This window comes from Lactuca serriola, chromosome 3 (assembly GCF_051521515.1).
Source record: "Lactuca serriola cultivar US96UC23 chromosome 3, Lser_US96UC23_V15, whole genome shotgun sequence".
NCBI classification, from domain to species: Eukaryota; Viridiplantae; Streptophyta; class Magnoliopsida; order Asterales; family Asteraceae; genus Lactuca; species Lactuca serriola.
The window spans coordinates 284,168,496-284,181,289 of record NC_136410.1 but is presented as its reverse complement, the minus strand read 5'-3'; the positions used below and the strand labels follow the sequence as shown (position 1 = coordinate 284,181,289).

At 44.7% G+C, this 12,794-nt stretch overlaps 1 non-coding gene across 1 annotated transcript; it reads left to right on the top strand.

Moving 5' to 3' along the window:
* Nucleotides 1–12,111: 12,111 nt before the first annotated feature.
* LOC145096454 (small nucleolar RNA R71) lies at nucleotides 12,112–12,218 on the top strand. The gene has a single exon (XR_013703862.1). It is a non-coding gene; the product is annotated as a small nucleolar RNA R71 (small nucleolar RNA).
* Nucleotides 12,219–12,794: the final 576 nt, after the last annotated feature.

Genomic DNA, 12,794 nt, shown 5'->3' with positions numbered 1-12,794 from the left:
ACTTGCCGAGTTGGGGGAATGACTCAGTGAGTCAGAGGGAATTAGAGGTTTGGAGTTCAAGGCGGAACTCGCCGAGTTCATAATGGGACTCGGCGAGTTGAGTCGGGGTGGCCCCGCGATTCATGCAAGGTGTAACCCGTCGAGCAGGGGAAAGACTTGACGTGTCATGTGAGACTAGAGGGATAGTGGACACACGTAGACTCGTCGAGTCACCCAAGTGCACTCGGTGAGTCGGGTCAAAGTCTAACCGTTGCCTTTGTTGACTATGAGGTTTTGGTCAACAACGGGGTCTTTGTGTCAAGAGAGGGTTGAGTCTAGTCTCGAGAGTTATATTTGTGAGAGTATTTTACTTTATGTGATTAGGCGGAGGCTAGACCATATTTCCACCGAGTCGGAGATTTACCAAGACATCCGAGGTGATTCTTCTCACTATGCTTACCTAGAGTGGTAACATAGGTATGTGTTAGTTTACTGCTGAGTTATGTGCCAGTGTATTTGTATGCTATTTATGTGTGTTATTGTGATATGTGATATGCATGATTCAGAGTTTCCAGAGATAGGGTCAGTGGGTCCATAGAGTTAGGGCTAGAGAGCCCACAGAGAGTTGGGACTGGAGGGTCCCACTGAGACACACTGACCAGAGGGTCAGCAGAGCTATAGCCTTGAGTGGCTAATAAATGTGTTATAGTGGTATTTTGGGGAACTCACTAAGCTTTATGCTTACAGTGTTATGTGTTTCAGGTACCAGTGATGATCGCAGGAAGGCGACGACATGATTCGTACACACACATGGGATTTTCTGTATTTCGATCTTGGGAAATGTTTTGTGGAAAAAACATATGATACAATGAGATTTTATTAATAAATGTGTATGGAAAATGTGTTTGGAAAATGTGAAAAATTGTTTTAATTTTTACGGTGTAACAAGTTAGTATCAGAGCCTTGGTTTGAGGGATTCGGATGCATCTTTGGGCGTATCTGAACTCAAACTCAGGATTTGGGAAAATTTTTGATAACAAAACAATTTAAAAAGAGTAAAAAGAGTTTTGAGACAAACACAGCAGAGCCGTGTGTACGATCAGCTAGCGCCCAAACGGTGATTTCCCAAAATACCCTTGTAAAAAGTGTTACGAGATATATTATGTTATGTTATATGATGATCTATATTATGCATGCTGGAGTAGACTAGGTATCCTTATTAGGACTAGAGTGGCCTGATATATGATGCCTTAGTCTAGGAGCTTTGCTGCTAGGGATGCTTGAGAGTATTTAGATAGCAACGAAGAGCTTATGAGAGATCAGCTAGTGAGTAGCATATGATTTAAGAGAATAGAGTGCTTGGAATTTGGGACTCTGGGAGGAGGACTTGGGATGAATGCTGATGCGGTGTGGTCGGTAGTATTGGGCCGGTACTACCGAAGGCACCGGGTCAATGCACAGCCCAAGTAAGAATCCTTAGGGTACCAGAGATCAAGTAGGATTGGGATATAGAGTGTGTGTATACCCGAGCGAGTCTCTGATATCTTGTGTTGTATTTTAGAGAGGCATCATAGTGGGGACACGACACATACCAGGGACTAGTGGGGGGTGTGAGTGACGAGGAGCTCTGCCAGATGATTCATGATGAGGTGGCTGCTGCCATCCACGCTGAGATTACAGAGATGTTCGAGTCTATCAAGACTACACTGATAGAGACATTTGACGAGAGATACGCTGCTCTTTCTGATGTTGCTGTTGATGCGACCACTACAGCTGTAGCTACAGCTGGACCGTAGGGTGGTGATGCGTTGCTGTTCAGAGAGTTCAGTAACACAAAACCACCGGAGTTTGATGGGAACCAGGACCCGACAAAAGCGATGAGGTGGATTTCAAACATCGAGGGGTGTTTCTTCTCTTGCTCATCTCCAGAGCATTTGAGAGTCTGGTTCGCGTTGAACAAGCTTCGCTTGGGAGCGAAGGACTGGTGGAAGTTTGTGATGACGCATTATTCGCCTGCTGAGCTTGCTGCAGTGACTTGGGAGAGGTTCACTGCTATGTTCCAAGATAAGTACGTTCCCCAGGTGGAGAGGGAGCGTTTGGCCTAGGAGTTTCTGACCCTCAAGTAGGGTACTGAGTCAGTCACAGTGATTACGAGGATGTTCCATGAGCGGGCGATGTTTTGCCCAAAGCACGTGTCCTCCGAGCAGGCACGTATGAGCCGATATCTGAGCATTTTGAGGAGGTATATAAAGGAGTTCGTGGGGAATTCGACGTACCGGACATTTGCTGAGCTTCAGGCAAATTCCCGGAAGAGGGGGATAGAGCTGGAGACCCATGCTAGGGAGGAGGATGAGTCTCAGGGGAGGGATCGGCGACTGCCGCAGTCTCAGCCAGCAGCCAAGCAGCCAAGCCCGCTGATTCGAGATCTGGGAGTCAGAAGGGTCGCACTTGTGGCAAGTGCGGAAAGAGCCACGATGGGGTGTGCAGAGCGGGTTCTTGCCACAAATGTGGCATGGAAGGGCATATGGCCAAGGATTTCCCCAAGGGGTTTGCAATATGCTTTCACTGCAACCAGACCGGACACCAGAAGATAGACTATCCACAGTTGCAAAGGATAGCTCAGGGAGCATCTAAGGGATCTGCCCTTGCTTCTATCAGAGCTACTGAGAGCCGGCCAGTGAAGGCCGAGGCACCAAAGGCACGAGGGAGAGCCTTTCAGTTGACCGCAGAGGAGGTCCGCGCAGCGCCTGATGTCGTAGCTGGTATGTATTCTTTCATGTATTTATTTTGATTTTTGAGATATTGTGATTATATTATGTTATGCGTATGTACTTTTCTTGTGAGTTATGTACCTACTTAGGTGTTATTTGACTCGGGTGCGAGTCGGTCTTTTGTATCTTTGGCTTTCAGTAAGCACATCAGTATTAGTCGAGAGACGTTGAGTCGACATCCTAGAGTTTCCATAGATGAAGAGAGGGCGGTGTCTGCCACCGATGTGATCCGAGGGTGTGTACTCGTGAGTTTGTCACTAGCAACGGAAATCGGTCAAGGCAGTTCATGAATCAGGACAAATACTATATTGGGGTTGCATTCTAATGGGATTCTGAGTACATTAAACTCACATGCAGTCAAGATTTCACGTATTAGGATATTGATTTTTAACATTCAAATATCTACAAACCCTAACCCCTAAACCAACCACACAAGTCAAAATTAGAACATTAAAAGTAAGAATAGTGTACCTTTTCTTGATGTTAACGTGAGCAAAAGAGTGGAATATAAGAAAATTTAGATGAAAACGAACTAGAGTGGGGGACCAAGAGCTGTCGGTGATAAAGGAATAAGAAATAGTAGGTCAAAAGTAAATCTCATTTCTTTATTCAAGTGGTCCTGCGTCTACCGTCTCACGTCGTGAGAAATAATAGCTCACGTCATGTGTAATGTTTGGCTGAAATATTTGGGTTGTTTAACAGAAGTTAGCTACTACAATAATTATAATTGCGCCTAGAAAATTTATGGGTAAATGTATTGTAACATCCGTATTTCCCGGCACATTAATTATTCATTTATTTTTGGAGATTTTGGGAAGGACTCGGCGAGTTGACGCTTAGACTCGTCGAGTAGTGTCACGATTTTCCATCCGGTTTAATGACCGGACTCGGCAAGTCGACTAGTGGACTTGGTGAGTCCACGCTGTTTAATGAAACCCTAATCCCCGAGGTTTGAGGCCTATTTAAAGGGGCTTATAGCAACAAATTGTGGCTACCAGACCCCTGAGTGCAACCCTAAGCGATCTAGAGCGTTTGTGAGGGAGGAGAGGCCATTTTTGATCCTTGTGTGGGTGTTTTTGCAAGAAGAAGGTGACCAAGGAAAGAGGAAGCTGAAAAGGACATTATAATGTGAATTTCAGAGCCTAAGAACTTCATATTGAGGTATATATTCAATCCTTCTTCAGTTTTGGGTGTTAATCATTGAGAGTTTGGGTTTCTAGCCCATTTAGAGTGTGATTGTTAGTGCAATTGGTCCCTTCTTGTGTTGAGGATGTGGATCTTGATCGAAAGAGGTCCAGAGACCTAAGCCCCATGATCTTTATGGGGTGTCATTGGGTAATATGAGTTTAGGTGGCATATTGAGGCCATTTCTTCAAATAGAGCCATTGGATCTTTGCATGGGTATCAAGATCCAAACTTTACGTGTTTATATTGCTTAAGGAGGCCAGATCTATGAGTCAGAGGAATAGATCTGACCTCAGGAGGACATTTGAGCTCGAGCATGGCTTGAACTCGCCAGGTACCAAGAGCAGACTCGGCGAGTAGGGTTAGGGTTTCACCATAGTTCAGTCAGTGATTACTTGTCGAGTTGGGGGAATGACTCAGTGAGTCAGAGGGAATTAGAGGTTTGGAGTTCAAGGCGGAACTCGCCGAGTTCATAATGGGACTCGGCGAGTTGAGTCGGGGTGGCCCCGCGATTCATGCAAGGTGTAACCCATCGAGCAGGGGAAAGACTTGACGTGTCATGTGAGACTAGAGGGATAGTGGACACCCGTAGACTCGTCGAGTCACCCAAGTGCACTCGACGAGTCGGGTCAAAGTCTGACCGTTGGCTTTGTTGACTATGAGGGTTTGGTCAACAACGGGGTCTTTGTGTCAAGAGAGGGTTGAGTCTAGTCTCGAGAGTTATATTTATGAGAGTATTTTACTTTATGTGATTAGGCGGAGGCTAGACCATATTTCCACCGAGTCAGAGATTTACCAAGACATCCGAGGTGATTCTTCTCACTATGCTTACCTAGAGTGGTAACAGAGTTATGTGTTAGTTTACTGCTGAGTTATGTGCCAGTGTATTTGTATGCTATTTATGTGTGTTATTGTGATATGTGATATGCATGATTCAGAGTTTCCAGAGATAGGGTCAGTGGGTCCATAGAGTTAGGGCTAGAGAGCCCACAGAGAGTTGGGACTGGAGTGTCCCACTGAGACACACTGACGAGAGGGTCAGCAGAGCTATAGCCTTGAGTGGCTAATATATGTGTTATAGTGGTATTTTGGGGAACTCACTAAGCTTTATGCTTACAGTGTTATGTGTTTTAGGTACCAGTGATGATCGCGAGAAGGCGACGACATGATTCGTACACACACATGAGATTTTATGTATTTCGATCTTGGGAAATGTTTTGTGGAAAAAACATATGATACAATGGGATTTTATTAATAAATGTGTATGGAAAATGTGAAAAATTGTTATAATTTTTACGGTGTTACAAGTTAGTATTAGAGCCTTGGTTTGAGGGATTCGGATGCATCTTTGGGTGTATCTGAACTCAAACTGAGGATTTGGGAAAAAATTTGATAACAAAACAATTTTAAAAGAGTAAAAAGAGTTTTGAGACAAACAGAGCAGAGTCGTGTGTATGATCAGCTAGCGCCTGAACGGTGATTTCCCAAAATACCCTTGTAAAAAGTGTTACGAGATATGTTATGTTATGTTATATGATGAGCTATATTATGCATGCTAGAGTAGACTAGGTATCCTTATTAGGACTAGAGTGGCCTGATATATGATGCCCTAGTCCAGGAGCTTTGCTGCTAGCGATGCTTGAGAGTGTTTAGATAGCAGCGAAGAGCTTATGAGAGATCGGCTAGTGAGTAGCATATGATTTAAGAGAATAGAGTGCTTGGAATTTGGGACTCTGGGAGGAGGACTTGGGATGAATGCTGATGCGGTGTGGTCGATAGTATTGGGCCGGTGCTATCGAAGACACTGGGTCGGTGCGCAGCCCAAGTAAGAATCCTTAGGGTACTAGAGATCAAGTAGGATTAGGATATCGAGTGTGTGTACACCCGAGCGAGTCTCTGATATCTTGTGTTGTATTTCAGAGAGGCATCATGGTGGGGACACGACACAGACCAATGACTAGTGGGGGGTGTGAGTGACGAGGTGCTCCGCCAGATGATTCATGATGAGGTGGCTACTGCCATCTGCGTTGAGATTATAGAGATGTTCGGGTCTATCAAGACTACACTGACAGAGACATTTGACGTGAGATACGCTGCTCTTTCTGATGTTGCTGTTGCCGTGGCCACTACAGCTGTAGCTACAACTAGACTGCAGGGTGGTGATGCGTTGCTGTTCAGAGAGTTCAGTAACACAAAACCACCGGAGTTTGATGGGACCTAGGACCCGATTGCAGCGATGAGGTGGATTTCAGACATCGAGGGGTGTTTCTTCTCTTGCTCATCTCCAGAGCATTTGAGAGTCCGGTTCGCGTTGAACCAGCTTCGCTTGGGAGGGAAGGACTGGTGGAAGTTTGTGATGACGCATTATTCGCCTGCTGAGCTTGCTGCAGTGACTTGGGAGAGGTTCACTGCTATCTTCCGAGATAAGTACGTTCCCCAGGTGGAGAGGGAGCGTTTGGCCTAGGAGTTTCTGACCCTCAAGTACGGTACTGAGTCAGTCACAGTGATTACGAGGATGTTCCATGAGCGGGTGATGTTCTGCCCAGAGCACGTGTCCTCCGAGTAGGCACGTATGAGCCGATATCTGAGCATTTTGAGGAGGTATATACAGGATTTCGTGGCGAAATCGACGTACCGGACATTTGTTGAGCTTCAGGAAAATGCCAGGAAGTGGGAGATAGAGCTGGAGACCCATGCTTGGGAGGAGGCTGAGTCCCAGGGGAGGGATCGACGACTGCCGCAGTCTCAGCCAACAGCCAAGCGGGAAAGCCCGCTGATTCGAGATCTGGGAGTCAGAAGAGCCGCACTTGGGGCAAGTGCGGCAAGAGCCACGATGGGGTGTGCAGAGCGGGTTCTTGCTACAAATGTGGCAAGGAGGGGCATATTGCCAAGGATTGCCCCAAGGGGTTTGCAATATGCTTTCACTGCAATCAGACTGGACACCGGAATGCAGAGTATCCACAGTTGCGAAGGAAAGCTCACGGAGCATCTAAGGGATCTGCCCTTGCTTTTATCAGAGCTACTGAGAGCCGGCCAGTGAAGGCCGAGGCACCAAAGGCACGAGGGAGAGCCTTTCAGTTGACCGCAGAGGAGGTCCGCGCAGTGCCCAATGTCGTAGCTGGTATGTATTCTTTCATGTATTTATTTTGATTTTTGAGATATTGTGATTATATTATGTTATGCGTAGGTACTTTTCTTGTGAGTTCTGTAGCTACTTTGGTGTTATTTGACTCGGGTGCGAGTATGTCTTTTGTATCTTTGGCTTTCAGTAAGCACATCAGTATTAGTTGAGAGGCGTTGAGTCGACCTCTTAGAGTTTCCATAGCTGACGAGAGGGCGTTGTATGCCACCGAGGTGATCCGAGGGTGTGTACTCGAGATTTTCGGCATTGAGTTTCCGATTGATTTAGTTCCTATTGCGATGGGAGATGTCTGTGTCATTGTGGGCATGGACTGGTTGAGCAAATTTGGAGCGGTTATCGACTGCGAGAGACAGCTGGTTACCATACGAGTCCCCAGTGGGGGAGTTCTTACGGTGTACGGCGAGGGTACACGATCTGGGTCAGCATTTTGATCGACCACTAGAGCGAGACAGAGTATATAGCAGGTCTGTAGTGGGTTTGTGGCGTCTGTGTTGGATACGAGGGTGGATTCAGGGAGGCCAAGGGCAGTTGATGAGGTTCCGATAGTGCATGAGTTCCCGGACGTTTTCCCGGAGGAGTTGCCGGGCGTGCCTCCTGAGAGGCAGGTAGAGTTTCGTATCGATTTGGTTCCGGGGGCGGCACCTATCGCCAAGGCGCCCTATCCCCTTGCACCTCCAGAGATGTAGGAGTTATCCTCGCAGCTTCAGAAGCTGCTGGGGAAGGGGTTTATTCGGCCGAGCAGTTCGCCGTGGGGAACGCCTATCCTCTTTGTCAAGAAAAAGGATGGTTCACACCGGATGTGCATTGATTACCGGGAGTTGAACAAGTTGACGGTCAAGAATCGTTACCCGTTGCCAAGGATCGATGATTTGCTCGATCCGTTGAAGGGGAATCTTGGTTCTCCAAGATTGACTTGAGGTCTGGATATCACCAGATGAGGATATCCAGAAGACAGCATTCAGGACTCGGTACGAACATTACGAGTTCATGGTGATGCCTTTCAGGCTCACCAATGCACCGGCGGCGTTCATGGACCTCATGAACAGAGTGTGTAGGATGATGTTGGACCGCTCGGCGATCGTGTTCATCGACGATATTTTGGTGTATTCGAAATCCAAAGAGCAGCATGAGGAGCATTTGAGGGACATCCTTAGAGTTTTGAGATCGGAGAGGGTTTATGCCAAATTCTCCAAGTGTGATTTCTGGTTATGAGAGGTCTAATTCCTTGGGCACCTCGTTAACCAGAATGGGATATTGGTCGATCCGGCCAAGATTGAGGCAGTGATGAGTTGGGAGGTGCCGAGATCCCCCACCGAGATCGGGACTTTCTTAGGATTGGCAGGCTATTACCGGAGATTTATCAGGGATTTCTCCAAGATCGCTGTGCCACTCACCAAGTTGACCCGGAAGGGTGCTGCTTTTTCATGGGGCCCAGAGCAGCAGGCCTCCTTCGAGACACTGTGCGAAGCCCCGGTGTTAGCCCTTCCAGAGGGGATGGAGGACTTTGTGGTGTATTGTGGCGCGTCGATATCGGGACTAGGTGCAGTGCTGATGCAGAGAGGGCATGTGATAGCATACACATCGAGGCAACTGAAGCCTCATGAGATGAGGTACCCCACCCACGATCTGGAGTTGGGGGCAGTGGTGTTCGCCCTCAAGATCTGGCAAACACTCAATTTTACCATTCAGAGGATTTTAGATGATGAAGTAATCAAATTTCCTAAGAAAAAATGCAAACACTAAAAGAAAAGAAAATGGAAACCAAAATTGGGTTGCCTCTCGAGAAGTGCTTCTTTTTCATGGAGTCGTGACTGGACTTCGTGCCTCCTAAGTTGAGCTGTCAGAGGAATCCATCATGACCTGGACCTTCTGTTCTTTCCATCGCCTCTTGTACGCTTGGACTCGTCGAATGTATGGCTTTTTTGAATTCTCCTTTTTAGCTTTATTCTCGTCTCTATTTAGCTTGCGTTTTATCCCCTTAGTCTCCAATTTTTCTTTACTTTTCTGAAGCTCCCTAGTATCTTTTTCTTCCTTCACCACTGGACTCATCTCCTTGGAAGCAGCCTCGTCTTCATCACTTGAAAAATTATCGCTATCCTCACTTATCAAAGTTGTTGGTTTTGTGTAAGTAATGACTTCAACGAAAAACGGGACAAATGCTCTTGGTTTGGTGCGTTTGACTTGATGAATTGTCTTGATTTCTTCCTCCATGAGCTTCTCCAATTCTTCAAGATCATTATCTTCATCCATATTGAACACCTCACGTTTTACATCTTCTCCTTGAAAACCATCTTGTCTTCCAAAAGTCTCCTCATTATCACCAACCCTCAATGCAAGCTTGGATTCATGAACATCAACTAAAGCTCTAGCAATATTAGGTAGAGGGCGACCAAAAATAATTGGGACATTAACATCCTTCTTCATATCCATAATCACAAAGTCAACTGGGATAACAAATTTCCCAATTTTAACAAGGATGACTTCTATAATTCCCCTCGGGTTAGTCACCGAACGATTGGCCATGTGGATGGTCATCTTTGTAGCCTTCATTTTTTGAATATTCAACTTTTGATAGAATGAATAGGGCATCAAATTTATGCTAGCCCGGAATCGGCTAAAGCATAAGTCTTCAAATTGTTACCAAACTCACACGGAAGAGTGAGGCGTCCGGGATATCCCATCTTCTTAGGTATCTCTCCCAATACAGCTCTTGAACTTTGTTCACTAAGAATGACCTTAGAATTCTTCTTCAACTGCTGATGAGTGTCTATAAGATCTTGTAGGAACTTCGCGTATGCTGAAATTTTTTAAAGTGAATCGATAAAAAGAATATTAATAGGAATTCCCTTTATTTGTTGAATAAACTTCATATGTTCCCTTTCCAGTGGACTTAGATGTGCTCGAGATTGAAACGTCAAAGGCGGTCGGTAATCCATAACGAAATCTGAATTTTTCTGTTCAGACTGAGCCCACGTCGTGAGCATGGCGGGCTCACGACGTGAGTCTGGTGTTTCAGCAACAATTTCATTTTCGAGCTTCGTGTTTTTTTTTGGCTTTGGTCTAGATGGCTTTGGCTCCACTTCTAAGGCTTCTTGACTCCTTCCTCTTCAATATCAATCGCCATAACATGGGATTGAGTCTTCTCTTTAGGAATTTGAGGAAATAGCTTCTCATTCACCAAATTGTAAGTTGGCCAATTTGAGCATCAAGGTTATTGATGGAGGCTTGCTGATTTCTCAGTGAAATTTTGCTAGTCAATCATCATGGATTTATGATTTTTCATCAAGGTCTACTGTTCTTTCATCATTGTTCTTTGATCCTTCAATGTTGCATCAGTATCGTCATGTCTCTTCTCTGAAGCTTCCTTGAAACGAACAAAAATAGACTCCAAATCAACTTTCTTCTCAGCTGGTGGTTGCTCTTTGTGGTAAAAACCCCGGCCAGTCTGCCTGAATTTCTCCCCTTTCTACTTCTTGTATTCATCTTAAGGCAACGATTCCTTCTTTGGTTTCCTCTAGTCTTCATCATACTTGTCCCCATTGCCTTTTGCTCCATCTTGTCTTGGGTTGTGGTACTCACGAGAGTGTCTTGCGAATTCTTCAACTAACTCCTTGACCTACTTTGGATTTTTCTTTGTCAATGGCCCTTGAGAATCAAGGAGTTGTCTTGTCATTACATTGACCCCTTCATAGAAAATAGACATCTCTTGTTGAACATTTAGATTGTGTAGAGGAGAATTCCTTAAAAACCCTTTGTAGCACTCCCAAGCTTCGTATAGTGACTCCCCCGGTTGTTGCTCGTAGTTGGCTATGGACTTCTTCAGTTTAGCTATCTTGGAAGGTGGGAAAACCTGATCTAGAAATTGATCACGCATTTGAGCCCAAGTAGTGATTGTACCAGGAGGAAGTGCTTTCAACCAGTCTTTTGTAGCTCCTTTGAAAGTGATTGGTAGCATCCTTAGTAAGATGGTATCTCTATTGACATTCGAGACATTGAAGTAGTCAACAAATTCGTTGACCTCATCTAAAGTCTTAAATGCATCCTCATGATGCTTCCCATAAAATGGGATAACCTTAAGTGCAGCCAGGATGTGTCCCTTCATCTCGAATGTCGTAGTGTCAGGTATCGCTGGTTGTACTAAACCTGGACCAACATCTTCTCGAATTCGCTTCTTGTAAGTTCCCATTGACATTTTTTCAATGTTTTCCATCACGTTTCTTGGCTTGTTCTCGGGTTAACTCGTATAAAGTACAAACTCGGTCTCGGAGTCACACTCGGATTTGGTTGGGAAAGGTATTTAATCTAAGTTGTCAACCTTGCTCTTGTTATTTGAAGATGACCCCGAATCTTCCATTTTCTTCCTCGAATTCTTTGTGAACATTGACTTGAATTCTTGTAAGCGTGTCTTCCGTGTTGTTTGATCTTTTTTCACGTTCTTATCCTTCTTTTTGTGAAGGTCTGACTCTGGATCTTCAAGTGGTGGTACCAAAGGTATGTTATAGCCTCTGGTCATGAACTCCTACAAAATAAACAAAATAAAAACGTAAAACTGAACAAAGACTAAAAAAAAAACTTCCTACTGACTAGCCACCACGACGTGGTAAAGGCTACCACCTCGTGTTGTTACAGAAAAACAAACAGAAAAGAAAAACAAAAAAATACGAGAAAAATACTGAACTCACGTCGTGACTCTAGTACTGTAAAAAAAAACTAAACTGGAAAAAAGTAATTTTTTTGCAGGTTTTACCCAAAAAAAAGGATCAAATAATCTAAAGCAAATAAATAAACTATCAAATAAGCCTTTCCTCGACAACGGCGCCAAAAACTTGATGCATTCAAATGACTACACCTAATTTTTAATTTGCTCCATCTTGTCTTGGGTTGTGGTACTCACGAGAGTGTCTTGCGAATTCTTCAAGTAACTCCTTGACCTCCCTTGGATTTTTGTTTGTCAATGGCCCTTGAGAATCAAGGAGTTGTCTTGTCATTAGATTGACCCCTTCATAGAAAATAGACATCTCTTGTTGAACATTTAGATCATGTAGAGGACAATTCCTTAACAACCCTTTGTAGCGCTCCCAAGCTTTGTATAGTGACTCCCCCGGTTGTTTTTCATAATTGGCTATTGACTTCTTGAGTTTAGCTATCTTGGAAGGTGGGAAAAACTGATCTAGAAATTGCTCACGCATTTGAGCCCAAGTAGTGATTGTACCAGGAGGAAGTGCTTTCAATCAGTCTTTTGTAGCTCCTTTGAAAGTGACTGGTAGCATCCTTAGTAAGATGGTATCTCTATTTACATTCGAAACATTGAAGTAGTCAAAAATGTCATTGACCTCATCTAGGTGCTTAAATGCATCCTCATGATCCTTCCCATAAAAGGGGATATCCTTAAGTGCAGTCAGGATGTATCCTTTCATCTCGAATGTGGCAGTGTCAGGTATCGCTGGTTGTACTAAACTTGGACCAACATCTTCTCGAATTCGCTTCTTGTAAGCTCCCATTGACATTTTTTCAATGTTTTCCATCTCATTTCTTGGCTCGTTCTCGGGTTCACTCGTATAAAGTACAAACTCGGTCTCGGAGTCATACTCGGATTTGGTTGGGAAAGGTATTTAATCTAAGTTGTCAACCTTGCTCTTGTTCTTTGAAGATGAACCCGACTCTTCCATTTTCTTCCCCGACTTCTTTGAGAACATTGACTTGAATTCTTGTAAGGG